The sequence below is a fragment of the Caretta caretta genome, chromosome 1, assembly GCF_965140235.1.
Source record: "Caretta caretta isolate rCarCar2 chromosome 1, rCarCar1.hap1, whole genome shotgun sequence".
NCBI lineage: Eukaryota > Metazoa > Chordata > Testudines > Cheloniidae > Caretta > Caretta caretta.
This window is the reverse complement of record NC_134206.1, coordinates 326023818-326041340: the sequence shown is the minus strand read 5'-3', so window position 1 is coordinate 326041340 and position 17523 is coordinate 326023818. Positions and strand designations below refer to the sequence as shown.

At 42.9% G+C, this 17523-nt stretch overlaps 1 protein-coding gene and 1 long non-coding RNA gene across 2 annotated transcripts in view; one reads left to right on the top strand and one right to left on the bottom strand.

Moving 5' to 3' along the window:
• Nucleotides 1-17523, bottom strand: part of LAMB1 (laminin subunit beta 1) — a 69592-nt gene that overhangs the window by 14691 nt on the left and 37378 nt on the right. The window lies entirely within an intron of this gene.
• On the top strand, nt 750-16689 carry LOC142070641 (uncharacterized). Its single transcript, XR_012666582.1, has 2 exons — nt 750-1051; nt 16409-16689. It is a non-coding gene; the product is annotated as an uncharacterized LOC142070641 (long non-coding RNA).

The window sequence follows — 17523 nt, the reverse complement described above, 5'->3', positions numbered from 1 at the left end:
AAGACTCTGAAAGAGTCACAACGTATACTAGGGATGGACCCATCCTACAGTGTATTTGGAACTGTATTAGGTTGGAATCTGTGACCAAATGTTGAGGGTATTTTGTTTTTCTGGCCTCCCCCCCACCCCCATCTCCTCATTAGAAAGAGCCAGGCCCCTTGTTGTTAAATATTGATCTGGATTTAAAGTGTGGAGGGCCCCCCCCCCCCCTCTGGTATGTATATATGGATAGGTGGAATTAGTGCAAGGGAAGGGAGGTAGGATGAAAAACAAGCTAAATAATGAATACTAGGAATTAAAAAAAAAATGTTTGCAATGGGGAAAAGGCAGACAAATGTCCTAAAATTCTACCACGCAAGTGCCAAATGTCACAAGAGACCACACACTCTCTCTTTGTCATGGTAGAGGGAGGACACAGCTGAGCATAGGCAACTTTTTAATGATCGTGAATTCGGATGACGAGCAATTTCTATTGAGCTAATCAGGAAGGGGCAAGTACAAGCAAATGCAATTATTTGGTATACAAACATTTGTCTACATTTATATGCAAATCAGGTACAACCCTCCAGTTCCTGGTGAATTGCTGATTGTAGCCCATATGGTAAATTCTGGGCACCCCACGTCTACAAGCTGACTGTACAGATGTATTTCTAGTTGGCCTTAATCCACATGTCAGAGGATTATTAAACTGATGTGCTACACTGCTGGTTTTTTAAAACCCATTTGCACTTTGTAAATAAACGGTCTAAGAGAAGCAGAATTTACAAGCAGCGGAAGTTTGAGTTTTTAATCTGACCTTTCCCTAAATAGCCAGGTAGGAGAAGCAGAGAGGAAATTACCAACCTTCAAAGCTCCTAATAAAGGGATGGCAGCAAAGAACAAAAAGGGAGAAGCCTCGCAACTATGCTGGAACTGCCATTCATATCTTCGTGGTGAAATGAACCCAAAATAGATCAAACGCACATTCCTTTAACAATTAACAAGAGGACTTTGACACCCAGCAGATGAAAGCCTTCAGTTACACATCACATCTTTCAAGAACACCTCAAACGTAACACAGAGTAATACTGTTCCTGATGGATTTATGGGTCATTTGTATGTTCCTCTAGCAGAGTTATAGGCTGTTGTTAAAGTCCCTTCTGAAAATGTCTATGTTCTTGCTAAACAGGCATTTCCCCTTGAAAATGACATGAAAGCAAAATAAAGCAGGTCATCTATACCAGGTTTCAGAGTAGCAGCCGTGTTAGTCTGTATTCACAAAAAGAAAAAGGAGCATAAGCTTTCGTGAGCTACAGCTCACTGCATCCGATGAAGTGAGCTATAGCTCACGAAAGCTTATGCTCAAATAAATTGGTTAGTCTCTAAGGTGCCACAAGTACTCCTTTTCATCTATACCAGTTCTCAACCAGGGGTATAGGTACGCCTGGGGGGTACTAAGAAGTCTTCCTGGGGGTACATCAACTCATCTAGATATTTGCTTAGTTTTACAACAGGCTGCATAAAAAGCACTAGCGAAGTCAGTACAAACTAAAATGTCATACAGACAATGACTTGTTTATACTGCTCTATAATACTATACGCTGAACTGTAAGTACAATATTTATATTCCAAATGATTTATTTTATAATTATATGGTAAAAATGAGAAAGTAAGCAATTTTGCAGTAATAGTGTGCTGTGATGCTTTTGTATTTTTATGTCTGATTTTGTAATAAGTAGTTTTTAAGTGAGGTAAAGCTTGGGAGTATGCAAGACAAATCAGACTCCTGAAAGGAGTACAGTAGTTTGGAAAGGTTGAGAGCCACTGATCTATACTGCTTGCTTTCATGCGATTACTTCATAATATATCCTCAGTCCTTAACCAATTTATTATTTTTTCCCTCTTTTTTTAAAAAAAGACCTTAAAGGAACAAATTGCTTCATAAACAAAAACTGCTTTTTTATAGAGCATGAATACAACAGATACCAGAATACAGAAATGACTTCTGTTCTGGGTGATTCAGTTTATGTCTGCACAATTTAGCAAAATGGTCCTTTTGTTCTCTGAATTGTACTCCGACACAAGAGATTGTTTTTACTTTACATCAAAGCGCTTAAGTATTCCCACAGCAATTTGCTATGGAGTATATTCCCCACAGGCAAATCCTCAAGGCTCCTATTTGAAGGAGGTCAGTTAACCCTTTCATCAACTATTACTTCTGGAAATAAGACACTCAGTATAGCGGTCAATTATCCAAATTCTATTATACTGATTAACAAAAGGTAGAGTACATGGTATGTATTTTTTCCCCTCAAAGAGCCCTAAATTATACTGAATTACATGTAAATTCAGCAAATCAGATCACTGTTTTATTTATAATTTATCTGCAGATTTAAAAAGCAATCAGTTAAGACCCTTGAGGCAATTCTAATCTGGTTTTCCAACCAGATCACAGCAGGCAAATAACTTCCTGGGGGGAAGGGCTGAAATTAAGCATCTCCCAGTCCCCAAACTTTCTCAGGATAACCAAGCTCTGTGACTGTTAGCACAAACGTACTTATAGTATCTAAGAAGCTGTTATCAACCACAGAAAAGCAGAAATCTATAGAATTTCAAGGGAATAAATTCAATGCATAGAAAATGGATTGTAAAAATGGCACTTTTACACTTTCACTATGTCACGAACTGCTACTAGGACTGCAACATCGTCCAGACCAGAAGATAAAGCACAAGTTTATTTCTGAGTAAAACAATCTTAGTTTAAGAGAAAGCAAAGTAAAACCACTCCAAGGACTAGCATAATAAGAAACAATAGAAATGAAAAGCAGAGCTTTATTTCAGTCACCTTTTTTAATCTGAGAGGAATTTTTACGTTTGTGGTATGGTTTCCCCAACTCGAGCCCACTTTGTGCTTCTTGTGTAGCACTAACTGAATGCCATACTGGGGTCAGACCAAAGGTCCATCTAGCCCAGTGTCCTGTCTTCTGACAGTGGCCAATGCTAGGCGTCCCAGAGGACATGAACAGAACAGGTAATCATCAAATGATCCATCCTCTGTTGCCCATTCCCAGCTTTTGGCAAACAGAGGCTAGGGACACCATCCTTGCTCATCCTGGCTATTAGCTATAGATGGACCTATCCTCCAGGAATTTATCTAGTTCTTTTTTTGAACCTTGTTATAGTCTTGGCCTTCACAACATCCTCTAGCAAGGAATTCCACAGATTGACTGTGCGTTGTGTGAAAAAAATACTTCCTTTTGGTTTGTTTTAAACCTGCTGCCTATTTCATTGGGTGACCCCCTAGTTCTTGTGTCATGAGAAGGAGTAAACAACACTTTATTTACTTTCTCCACACCAGTCATGATTTTATAGACCTGTATCATATTCCCCCCCCTTAGTCGTCTCTTTTCCAAGCTGAAAAGTCCCAGTCTTATTAATCTCTCCTCATACAGCAGCCGTTCCATACCCCTAATAATTTTTGTTGACCTTTTCTAAAACTTTTCCAAGTCCAATATATTTTTTTTGAGATGGGGTGACCACATCTGTACACAGTATTGAAGATGTGGATGTACCATGCATTTATATACAGGCAATATGATATTTTCTGTCTTATCTATCCCTTTCTTAATGATTCCCAACATTCTGTATGCTTTTTTGACTGCCGCTGCATATTGAGTGGATGTTTTCAGAGAACTATCCACAGAGACTCCCAAGGTCTCTTTCTTGAGTGGTAACAGTTAATTTAGACCCCCATCATTATATGTACAGTTGGGATTATGTTTTCCAATATGCATTATTTTGCATTTATCAACATTGAATTTCATCTGCCATTTTGTTGCCCAGTCACCCAGTTTTGAGAGATCCCTTTGTAGCTCTTCGCAGTCTGCCTGGGACTTAACTATCTTGAGTAGTTTTGTATCATCTGCACATTTTGCAACATCACAGTTTATCCCTTTTTCCAGATAATTTATGAATATGTTGAATAGGACTGGTCCCAGTACAGACCCACGGCAGACATCACTGCTTACCCTCTCCATTCTGAAAACTGACCATTTATTCTGACCCTTTGTTTCCTATCTTTTAACCAGTTATCAATCCATGAGAGAACCTTCCCTCTTATCCCATAACTGCTTACTTTGCTTAAGAGCCTTTGGTGAGGGACTTTGTCAAAGGCTTTCTGAAAACCTAAATACACCATATCCACTGGATCTTCCTTGTCCACATGCTTGTTGACCCCCTCAAAGAATTCTAGTAGATTGGTGAAGCATGATTTCCGTTTACAAAAACCATTTTGACTCTTCCCCCAACAAATTATGTTCATCTATATGTCTGACAATTTTGTTCTTTACTATAGTTTCAACCAGTTTGCCTGGTACAGAAGTCAGGCTTACCAGCCTGTAATTTGAGCCCTTTTTAAAAATTGGCATCACATTAGCTATCCTCCAGTCATTTGGTACAGAAGCGGATTTAAATGATAGGTTACAGACTACAGTTAGTAGTCCTGCAATTTCATATTTTAGTTCCTTCAGAACTCTTGGGTGAATACCATCTGATCCTGGTGACTGATTACTGTTTAGTTTATCAATTTGTTCCAAAACCTCCTCTATTGATACCTCAATCTGGGACAGTTCCTCAGATTTGTCACCCAAAAAAAATGGCTCAGATTTGGGAATCTCCCTCACATCCTCAACTGTGAAGACCAATGCAAAGAATTAATTTAGTTTCTCTGCAATGATCTTATCATCCTTGAGTGCTCCTTTAGCATCTCGATCATCCAGTGGCCCCACTGGTTGTTTAGCAGGCTTCCTACTTCTAATGTACTTTTTTTTAAAAAAAATTCCTATTACCTTTGGAGTCTTTGGCTAACTGTTCTTCAAATTCTTTTTTGGTCTTTCTAATTATATTTTTACACTTCATTTGCCAGAGTTTATGCTCCTTTCTATTTTCCTCATTAGGATTTAGCTTCCACTTTTTAAAAGGATGCCTTTTTGCCTCTCATGGCTTCTTTTACTTTGTTGCTTAGCCACGGTGGCTCTTTTTTGGTTCTCTTACTATGTTTTTTAATTTGGGGTACACATTTAAGTAGAGCCTCTATTAAAAGTTTATTAAAAGTCTTTTAAAAGTTTCTATGCAGCTTGCAGGAATTTTACTTTTGGTGCTGTACCTTTTAATTTCTGTTTAACTAACCTCATTTTTGTCTAGTTCCTCTTTCTGAAAGTAAATGTTACAGTGTTGGGCTGCTGTGGTGTTTTCTCTGCCACAGGAATGTTAAATTTAATTATATTATGGTCACTATTACCAAGCGATCCAGCTATATCCACCTCTCGGACCTGATCCTGTGCTCCACTTAGGACTAAATCAAAAATGGCCTCTCCTCTTGTGGGTTCCAGGACCAGCTGCTCCAAGAAGCAGTCATTTAAGATGTCAAGAAACTTTATATCTGCATCTCTTCCTGAGGTGACATGTACCCAGTCAATACGGGGATAGCGGAAATCCCCCATTATTAGAGTTTTTTTATTTTAATAGCCTCTCTGATCTTCCTGATCATTTCACAGTCACTATCACCATCATGGTCAGGTGGTCTGGAATATATCCCTACTACTATATTCTTGTTATTTAAGCATGGAATTATTATTCACAGATATTCTATGGTACGGTTTGGTTCATTTAAGATTTTTACTTCATCTGATTCTACGCTTTCTTTCACATTTAGTGCCACTCCCCCACCAGCATGACCTGTTCTGTCCTTCTGACATATTTTGTACCCTGGTATTACTGTGTCCCATTGATTATCCTCATTCCACCAAGTTTCTGTGATGCCTATTATATCAATATCCTCATTTAATACGAGGCACTCCAGTTCACCCATCTTATTATTTAGACTTCTAGCATTGTTATATAAGCACTTTAAAAGCTTGTCACTTTTTAGCTGTCTGCCATTACATGATGTAATTGAATGGGACTTGTTTTTCCTTTTGACTGCTTCTCATCAAATCCTACCTGTATTTTATCATCTTCCATCCTTCACCTCCTTATTAGGACACAGGGAATCTCCATTTATAGATCCTCCCCAAGGGATGTCCGAACATGTGCTCTTCTACACCTGTCGGCTTTCTCCCAGTCCTTCCTGTATAGGCTCCCCCTTTCCCAAAAGTTTTCCCAGTTCCTAATAAATCTAAACCCCTCCTCCCTGCACCATCATCTCATCTATGCATTGAGACCCTGCAGTTCTGCCTGTCTAACTGGCCCTGAGCATGGAACTGGAAGCATTTCAGAGAACGCTACCAGGGAGGTCCTGGACTTCAATCTCTTACCTAGCAGCCTAAATTTGGCCTCCTGGACCTCTCTCCTATCCTTCCTTATGTCATTGGTACCTACATGTACCACAACCACTGGCTCCTCCCTAGCACTACATATAAGCCTATCTAGATGTCTCGAGAGATCTGCAACTGTCACACCAGGCAGGCAAGTTACCATGCGGTTCTCCCGGTCATTGCATACTCAGCTATCTATGTTTCCAAGGATCGAATTGCCCATTACCAATACTTGTCTCTTCCTAATAACTGGAGTTCCCTCCCCCGGAGAGGTAGCCTCAGGGGGAGAGGATACCACATCATCATCTGGAAATGGGATCATTTCCCTTTGCTCCAGTTGGATGTTCTCCTTCCCTGAGACTTTCATCCTCCTCAACAGCACAGAGGCTGTCAGATGGGGGGTGGGACCATTCTACTGTGTCCCGGAAAGTCTCATCTACGTACCTCAAGCTCCTCCAGCTCAGCCACCCTGGTCTCCAAAGCCCATACACAGTCTCTGAGGGCCTGGAGCTCCTTGCACCGAATGCGCATACACGCCACACATACACACACGTTATGCCATGTAATACACACCTACGCCACCTGCCCATAGGGCAGGTAATCATACATGCTGTATTGGGTGCAATAAACTGGGTCGCCCCCACTCTGTTTCTATTTCTTGAAGTCTCATACAGAATCAATCACCTGTTAACCTTGCTACTTATATATATCTTTCAGTAACCTAACAACCACTCCACCCACACAATACTACTTTATCATTATATTTTTTTTAAAAAGTTTCCCATCCAAGGCTCCCTGACACATCATTAACACAATAAAATCCTAGCAGCATTAATCATTTCAACAGGAACTCAGGCAGTCAGACACCTACAGAAACTTCTTTGTCCATCACACTGTGGGGAAACAAACCCTCAGCCTTCTGCAAAATCTCCAAACAGGTGTCTCATGGAGCATGCTCAAAATGTCACTGAATTTGAGCTATTTCACACCAAGCGGGATGTGGGAACAAGTTCCAGTCCTGGAGCCCTTAATGAGGGGGATCGAGCTCAAATACCTCTGCTGACCACAGCTGTGGCAGGTTGGCATGTGGAGGACAGGCCAGTCCCAGGACATTTAAAACTTTAAAGGTCACAACAAACCCCTGAGGCTCCACCCGGAGTCGAATGGATAGCCAGGGCAGATTTTGGAGCACTGGCATGGCAGGCATGTGTGAGATGCCGCCCCATTCAATAAGCAGCCCACAGCTTTCTGCACCAGCTTTTTAAGGTGTAGTCCCAGCCAGCGTGCCTCACAACCGTGTAATCAAAAGCACAGAGGAGAGTGGCATGGTCTGCATTCAAAAGGAAAGATTGCAACCTCCAGCCCAGACACAGATGGTAATAATCTGACCAGGGGCTTGTCTACACTGTCACTTTAGACTGCTGCACCTTTCTCGCTCAGGGGTGCGAGAGAAAACACCCCCGAGTGCTGCGAGTTTCAGCGCTGTAACGTGCCGGTATAGACAGTGCCCCAGCGCCGGGAGCTGCGCCCCTCGTGGAGGGGGGTTTTTTAGTGCGCTGGGAGAGCTCTCTCCCAGTGCTCTGCCATGACCACACAAGCCATGTTAACGCACTGCCGTGGCAGCACTTTCACGTTGCCAGTGTAGACAAGCCCAAAATTAATGCTGCAATACGATCATCAGACAGCAACCGGAGAGCAAAAATCACCCCGACACTAGAATTCCTAGACATTAATGATGGACGCGCTCCCACAGTCAAAGGGCTGAATGTGGTTTTAGTTCTCACCACAAGTAATCTGGGGTGGATATACACCAGAACCAAACTGTGACACTTCTTGATTCAGGTAGCCTGCAAAAGTGTAACTTAATACCCACCTCCACCTGCGGAGCTGCATTTCTGACCCTGCAAGACACACCTACAGAGCCCACCCCCAGCCTCGAAAACACAGCTGAATCCTTGGGACTCAGAACCCTATCGACTAGCTGAAGAGGTTCCAGCCACTGTCTCAGATTTTTATGTGACACTTTACAGTTTCTAGTTTATAAGATGAGGATACAAAGTTATTAGCTTAAAGCTAGTCATCTGATTTTCCCCAGGAAGAACACCAAACAATGAGAGACATCCAGGACACAAGAGTGTTTCAGTGCATATCTAATTGCTGGAAATCGCTCCCAGAGGTCACTTGGGAGTGTGGGTATTGGGGCTAATACTGCAAATCCGATGAGAAGAGCACTGAAGGCCCTTTTAAGCAAAGGTAAAGGTCTTGTACTCACATGACTAGAAATTGGGGGAGAATGGTTCATTCTTCACTTTAAAACCACACAGATGCTGATATTACAGAACAGTCTCTGGTCTTTACATTTCTGCCCAAAACAGATTTAGATGCCGTAACCAGCTATGGTTAGGAACGGCCTTTAAAACAAATAACTGATTGTTCTCTTTTCACATGGATTGGTGGGGGAAAGAGCAGCAAGGGTGGGGGAAAGAGCTGCAAATTAATACATGAAAAACTGCTTGCTTTGCAGATTAGGATTAGTTACAAGAGGATGATCAAACATGTTCTTTAGTAAGTGGCATAGGCATGGGACCTAGGAGTGCAGGGGGTGCTGCAGCATCCCCAGGTTTTACGCGGGGCTGCTGGCCCCGTGCCCAGGCCTCCAATCCCCAGCCTGGGGCTTGGGACCCAGCCGCTGGCCCTGCTCCCGGTCTCATGCCCTGTGTCCGGGGCTTGGGTCCTGGCCATTAGCCCTGCACACAGCACTGCTCCCAGCCCCAGCTAGGGGGGGGAGGGGCAGACACAGGTAAAGAGGCTGGGCTTTCAGCACCCCCACTATTAAAAGGGTTCCGGCACCACTAGTAAGTGGAAAGGGATACAGTGATCAAAACTCTCATTATTATTAGCTAAAGAATATGCATTCTAGCCTGAGCAGTAATGCTGAATCAGTAAATCTAAATTTTTCCCTGTGGAAAATTTTGTGGGATCGAAAAAGCCCCCCTTTTGAAATTAGAGAGACAAGGTGGGTGAGGTCTTTTATCGGACCAGCTTCAATAAAAGCTTTTCGATCTTACACAGCAGAGGTGCTGAAACAATTTGTATAGTGGGGGTTTTCATTTCATCTCATTTTGAAAGGTCAGTTAGGAACTACATTTTTTTGCTTTGAGGTTTCTGATTGGAAAATTAAAATATTTCATTGAAATTGATGTTTTCTTGCAGAACATTTTGATTTAGCCAAAACAATTATTTCAGTGTCAGTGACCTCCTTATAAATATTTGTTACAGAAACTCCAAGAAGCCCAGGACTTCTGGTTTCATTTTTAAAGGCCAGAGGCTACATCTTAGAAAACCAGTTAAGTCTGAATGGGATGAAAATAGTTGGCCTCATTCAGCTTTTCAAAAACGGTGACTGTATCCTTCTTTGAGAGGAGCGTTAACTAAATCAAACATGTAACCCAGGGGTTCTCAAACTGGGGATCGGGGGGGGGGGGGGAGGTTGCGAGGTTATTACGTGGGGGGTCATGAGCTGTCAGCTTCCACTCCAAGCCCCGCTTTGTCCTTTGTCTCCAGCATCTATAATGGTGTTAAATATATAAAAAAGTGTTTTTAATTTATGGGGGGGGGGGGGAGGATCGCACTCAGAGGCTTGCTATGTGAAAGGGGTCACCAGTCCAAAATTTGAGAACCACTGATGTAACCAATATTAGCCACATCACTTAACGCACTGCTGGAAGGCACTCAAATATTATGGTGCTGGGCTTGGTACATGAACCTACATATTTTTCTTTCACACCTTTAAATTGGGCTGGACAACATTAAACGTTTTGTCCCCAATGCAAAACAGCAACTGGTTTGTTCAGACTCGGCGGGACCTCCTGACTGTAGTGATCCATTATGACAACAAACTATACAGTAATTTGTAAGGTTGAAACTCAGTGCATTAGCTTTTGCATAGCTAACATATAAATGGAGTGTATGCGCATGTGCGTTTGAATAGTTAGCTATTGATTCAAATTATTCTATAAACGTATTGCTAACTCCTTTTAATTTTCAGTGCTGAAAGTGAATGCAAAACATCATAGCTGACTTTACTGGGGCTGCTGAGACGTAAGAATTCTGTTGTATTAGAAGGTGCTGGCATATCTTACTTAAGGGCAGTTTCCTGGAACTCAACCATTGCATATGTTACAGTATTTTAGGAACTGTGTTTATAGAAAGATGCATTAGAACTAAGAATGTTAGTGTGCAAGTATTTAACCACAGGTAAAGACCCCAGTACTTTAACAGATATTACAGGGACAGGCATCCTAGAAATATCTAAAATAGAGAAAAGAACCTTCAGTCAAAATCCTCCTCTATTTTCAGCACTTGATAGAAATGTTACTTTCTCTTATACAAATTCAAATAGCAGCCAAGTTCTTTTATCTTTCCAAAGGGCATGATATTCTAGTCTAGATACGGCAGTACAGCAATACATACGCAATCTTCAGATTTATGAAAAGATATCGATCTTAGCTCTGTGGCTGGCCAAGTGTACTGCAGCAAGCTAGGCCAAGGCACAATAGCCGTTTTGCAACGGTTTTAAATGTATCAAAGAGCATCTGTTACTCCACAAAAGGGCTGAAAAGCCATCCCCATAAATCAGGGGTGGGCAAACTTTGTGGCCTGAGGGCCACATCTGGCAATAGAAATTGTATGGCGGGTCACGAATGCTCAGAAAATTGGGGTTGGGGTGCGGGATGGGGGGAGGGGGAAGAGGGGCTCTGCTTGGGGGTCCAGACTCTGGGGTGGGCCTGGGGATGATGGCTTTGGGGTACATGAGGGTACTCCAGGCTGGGATCCAGGAGTTCGGCGGGCGGGAGCGGGATCAGGGCTGGGGCAGGGGTTGGGGCATGGTGATAGGCTCAGGGGTGCAGGCTCCAGGCAGCGCTTACCTCAAGTGGCTCCCGGAAGCAGTGGTATGTCCCTTCTCCGGATTCTACGTGGAGGTGCTGCCAGGCGGCTCTGCACTCTTCCCCGTCCGCAGACACTGCCCCTGCAGCTCAGCCACCTGGAGTGGCCCCTGACCCTGCACCCCAGTTCGAGTGCCAGAGGGGGGCCACGCCGTGGCTTCCAAGAGCCGTGCGGAGTGGCCCCCGACCCTGCTCCCCGACTGGAGTGCCAGAGCGGGGCAAGCCCCAGACCCTACTCCCCAGCGGGAGCTCAAGGGCCAGCTTAAAATGGCTGGCGGGCTGGATTCAGCCTGCAGGCTGTAGTTTGCCCACCCCTGTCATAAACTCATGGCTATGTACACTCTATACGTACTCTCAAATAATCAAGATACCTAGTTTCATATATCCCAGCTGGAGAAATTCCATTTTGCTTTTCTTTAAACGAGTCTAATACAATGCAAACCAAATCACTTTGCCTTCCCAGGGGTCCTTGACCAATAGCCATCTACTTGTTCTAGTTTTCTATAACTGTGGTAGCAACAAGCCGTATATAACATGATAAACAATTGATAAATATTATTGCAGAAACGCACAGTTCAAGATATATATATATATGGAGCCTCATTATAACCCAACTACTTCTCAGGAGTTCAGACTTTTCTCAGAACTCTTTCTTTTGGGCTGAAGTCAGAGCAGCAGGAACCCTGCAGGGCTCATGCACTGAGCCCTGCTGTTTGGTTGCTAGGGTTTGGAAATGCTTCAGCAGGTTTGCTGGGAGGTTTGTGTTTGATGAAACCTGTAATCTTCAGCACTACCTTAGCAAAGACTTTTGTGCATGTGTACACACAGAGAGTTACATACAGTTCAAAGATTAAACAAAAGCACAAGGAGTGTTTCTAGTGGGCCAGCAGTACCATTTACCTGATTCTAGACAGTACCGGAAGACAGAATTATATTTTAATTCAGAGTGAAAACCACCCCAGGACCTGCACAAGACCATACATGATGGACACACAAGGCCTCTGCATAGGTGCGAATCTTAACCCTATAATTTCCTAGCTCAGCTTTTAGGCATAAAAGCTAAATAAAGTTAAATAAATTATTTATCTCACGTACTTTTCAAGAATATGGGCTAAAGGGTGACCAAGACCCCAATCCTGTAGATACTTACGACTGGATGTAGTGTTTACTACTATGTGTAATCTCTATTGAAGTCAATAGAGGTACTCTCAGCTGTAAGAACTGTGCCCAGTATTAACGGTTTTCAGGGTCAGACCCTAAGTCTGTCTATATCTATTGTTTTCTAGATTTCAATTCCTTTTTACAAAAAATCTAGAGAACAAACCAAAAACAAACAAACCTGATCTCAGTGGTGCAATCTAGATGCAGTCATTAAAAACGGAAAACAACAGAGAAGAAGGGGAAACCTCTCCTTCTATTCCTGCTCTTGAGTTTGTGGTTTCCAGCAAAGCAATACAACGGCCCCACCTATGCAATTCTTTTAAGTAATTAAAAAATAACTCCCCAGAATTCCCTGACAATAAGCCCAAACCTCCTACTTAGTGGCTGAACACCCAACGATATTCCCTTCTCACGCATCCCATTTGGTGCAATCCCCCGAGTGGGGGAGGACATCTGTAATATCTGGAGTCTCAGAATGGAGTCACTCACAGATGTAGAATTTCTTTTTGCTGTGACATGTGTAGCCAGACTTTCCATTCCATAGGACTGAACTCTGTGTGTCAAAGGTGACATATAACTGTTTAATGGGTGGTGGGCACAATTTAAAGGTTATTAGGGGGCATGTGACTGCCCCATGTGTTGCCTCTGGATCTAGAACAGAGGTTTTCAAACCTTGTGGGCTGCACGCCCTCCTAGGGGGGTGCAGAGGAATGTTCAGGGGTGGGCATAAGCGGCAACACCAGGCAGTTCACGCCAGCCCCCATGCGGCGGGGCTCGAGGAGGGAGCACCACCTCACCCCTGACTTACCTCAGGGGGCCACCCAGCGTGTCTGGGTTGCAGGAGGGATGCAACCAAAAAACCTGGGGGGCACATGACCCCGCACGTCCTGCCCAAGTATCACCTCTGCTGTGTCTCTCTACTAGTATTGTAACAATGGTGCCAGACGTAAACTACTCCATTTTGAAGGAACGGTCTCATTCCGAAGAGCCTCTTCAATACCGATAGATGATCCACAATAATGCTCATATAGAAAGCTGATTCAGAGGTACGATGGCCAAGGTTTTCACAAGTGACCAGTATCTGGGAGGCCCAACATGAGATGTCTAAAAGGGCTAGATTTTTAGGAATGTCAAGCACCAACCTGGCCTCTGAAAACCAAGGCCCATTAAGGCTTTTCCTGTCCTGAAATGGAGGTGACCGAACTCACTAGTGGACTTCTGAAAATCTTGGCCTTAGGTTTTTTTTTTAAACCCAAGATCTTTAAAATTATAAAGGATGTCAAAGCAGTGTGGGCAATAGAGATCTCCCCAATGATTTCTCATCAACAATCTGATCCGGTTTCCACTGGAGCCCATTGACTCAGGTTGATGTGGTAAACCGTGCAAGTGTCACAGTCTCAGACAAAAGACTTTTGCACCAGCTGGACGACGATCCAGTTCCACAGACCACTGTGAACGAATAGATTTGTTGGGGAAGAGTGAACGTGGTTTTTGTAAAGGGAAATCATGCCTTGCCAATCTGTTAGAATTCTTTGAGGTCAAGGAAACATGTGGAGAAGGGTGATCCAGTGGATACAGCATTCTTGGGACTTTCAGAAAGCCTTTGACAAGGTCCCCCAAAGGCTCTTATGCAAATAACGCAATCATGGGATAAGAGGGAAGGTCCTCTCATGGATTGGTAACTAGTTAAAAGATAGGAAGCAAAGGGTAGGAATAAATGGTCAATTTTCAGAATGCAGAGAGGTAAATAGTTGTGTCCCCCCAGGGTCTACACTGGGATCAGTGCTGTTCAACATATTTATAAATGATCTGGAAAAGGGGGTAAACAGAGAGGTGGCAAAAATTGCAGATGATACAAAATTACTCAAGATAGTTAAGTCTAAGTTACAAAGGGATCTCTCAAAACTGGATGACTGGGCAACAAAATGGCTGATGAAATTCAATGTTGATAAATTCAAAGTAATGCACATTGGCAAACAAACCCAACTATACATACAAAACCATGGAATCTAAATTAGCTGTTACCATTCATGAAAGAGATCTTGAAGTCATTGTGGATAGTTCTCTGAAAACATCCACTCAATGAGCAGTGGCAGTCAAAAAAGCAAACAGACTGTTAGGAACCATTAGGAAAGGGATAGATAATAAAAGACAGAAAATATCATAAATTTATAAATCCATGGTATGCCCACACCTTGAATACTGCATGCAGATCTGGTCACTCCATCTCAAAAAAGAATTGGAAAAGGTACAGAGAAGGGCAACAGAAATGATTATGGGCACAGAACAGCTTCTGTCTGAGGAGAGATTAAAAATCCTGGGACTTTTCAGACTGGAAAAGAGACGACTAAAAAGGGATGTGACAGAGGTTTATAAAATCCTGACGGGTGTGGAGAAAGAAAATAGGGAAGTGTTATTTACTCCTTCACATAATACAAGAACTAGGGTCACCCAATGAAATTAACAGGCAACAAGTTTAAAACAAACAAAAGGAAGTATTTCTTCACACAACACACAGTGAACCTGTGGAACCTCATAGCCAGGGGATGTTATTAAGGCCAAAACTAAGGGCTTGTCCATACTGGCAATTAACAGCGGTGCAACTGTCTCGCTCAGGGGTGTGAAAAAACGCCCCCCTGGGTGCAGCAAGTTGCAGAGCTGTAAAGCGCCAGTGTAAACAGTGCCCCAGCCCTGGGAGCTACGCCCCTCATTGAAGTGGTTTTTTTTAAGAGCACGGGGAGAACTCTCTCCCAGCACTGCCATGACCACACAAGGCACATTTAGCATTGCCAGTGTAGACTAGCCCCCAAATAGGGTTCAAAAAAGAACTAGATAAATTCATGGAGGATAGGTCCATTAAAGGCTATCAGCTATAACCCCACCCTTTGACTATCACTAGCCTTTGTTTGCCAGAAGCTGGGTGTGGATGAGGGGGATGGATCACTTGATTGCCCTGTTCTGTTTATTCCCTCTGAAGCACATGCCATTGGTCACTATCAGAAGACAGAACACTGGGCTAGATGGACTATTGGTCTGACCCATTATGGCCGTTCTTATGCCCCAGGCCAAATGCCCCTCTGTCAGTACTTGCAAAATGCTAGCAATGAATCCCATCACCACACAACACTCATGTGGTTTAGGCATTTGTTACAAATTCAAAAAACTCAGATCAGGTTTGTATCACATTCCAAGCTCTAGTAAAGCCTAGTAAACTTTAACCATTTAAAAAAAAGAACAAGAGTACTTGTGGGCACCTTAGAGACTAACGAATTTATTAGAGCATAATTTAGGTACTTGGTCAATAAAAGGACAGAGTGCAACTGAAATCAACCTTGACTCATGCCCAATGGAGCGGAGTGAGGGGGTCAGGATTCTCCTTTCTCAGTCCCAGAGATTCGCAGCATGCAAGATAACTAGAAAAAGCCCATGGGTAGGCTGGTATTTCTATATCATGACCTCTTGGGGTCACAGAGCAAGTTACTACAGATCAGCCCATGGGACAGGAAGCAGCTGAATTCTCTGGAGTTCTTCAGCACGTAAGGTTTGGGTCATCCAAACCAGTTACACCAACCCCCGCATACTAATATGCTGATATCTATGGCCTTTCAAAGTCTATGTGACTCTCAAAAGCATGGATGCTTTCTGCTAGATCAAAAACAACAAGGAGTCTGATGGCACCTTAAAGACTAACAGATTTATTTTGGAATAAGCTTTTGTGGGTAAAAAACCACCACTTCTTCAGATGCAGCTTTTACCCACGAAAGCCCAAATAAATCTGTTAGTCTTTAAGGTGCCCCCGGATTCCTTGTTGTTTTTGTGGATACAGACTAACACAGCTACCTCCTGATACTTTCTACTAGATGTGACCCCAAAGGAAGATGAAACTTTATAGCTAAGCAAGACTGTCACTATAAAATAGAGGGGGTGGGGCTATTAGATGGATTGAAAGTTTAAAGCTACCTTGAAAAAAGGTGTTTTGAATAATACATTATTGCTTTTTCACTTTAGAGTCATTATAAAGCAGGTTTTCCCTGTTCAAAAGAGAGCAGAAACCAAGGAAAAGGTCAGAAATGCTGGCACACAGCCAAATCTTGCTGATAACATGTACTGATGGATTCCATCAACTAGCCTTGCTGGAGAGAGTTGATATCAGGAGACAATCACCGCCCTGAAGCATTATGAGATTGAAGACACAGCAGCATTTAACCAGAGGAACACACGCAGCCCTGGGGAAAGCAATTAATATGCTAGTTTGCTCAGAAGAAATCTAATAAATGCCCTACCACCAAGTAACTTCAAGAGTGTTTTATCTTTATCCCTAACCAGTTCTTGAATGGCTGAGACACCCACATCTGTTTAGGTAGGGGATTCCAAGGAAGATCAGTTGAAAAGGATTTATTAAAAGATCACAGCAAGTACATTTTTCCCTGCAGGAAACATACCTTAATCTAATCTAGGAGGCTGCTGCAAACCCTCCTGGCCAAGTCTCCTATTTAAACAGATCACAGACACAAGTTTGTTCTGGTCTGGACAATGTCTGAAGTTTCTTTCCCCTATTAATTAACAGACTTGCTTATAATGGAGTGACACACAACTCAGTTTTCCAAACAATCCACTTAATCTGGTTCTGGTATTTTGCTGGTTGTAGCATACTGCCTGACTAGCTAAATGCATTGTGCCTTTATGCAGCTTGAAACAAAGAGAATAATCTTTTGCTAAACAATTGAATACCGTATGTATTTCGGTAAAATTCCTTCAAAACATAGTCTAAGGCCATGTCTACATTAGCACTTAACGTTGGCAAAACTTTTGTTGCTCAGGGGTGTGGACCACCCTTCCCCCCCCCCCCCCCGCAGACCTCAAGAAACACAAGTTTTGTTGGCATAAGCACTCGTGTGCCCCGTGCTATGTTGGGGGAAGACGCTCTCCCACCGACATAGCTACCGTTGTTCAATAGAGCTCTGCTACTGCAAGCTTGTTAGTGTAGACATGGCCTAAGAGGCTGTATAGAGACAGAAAACTCCAATAGACTAAGGGCTTGTCTACACTATCAAGTTTTGTTGACAAAACGTATGTCGACACCCAAAAGTTGACAAAACAAAAATCGCCAAAGGGTGTTCATT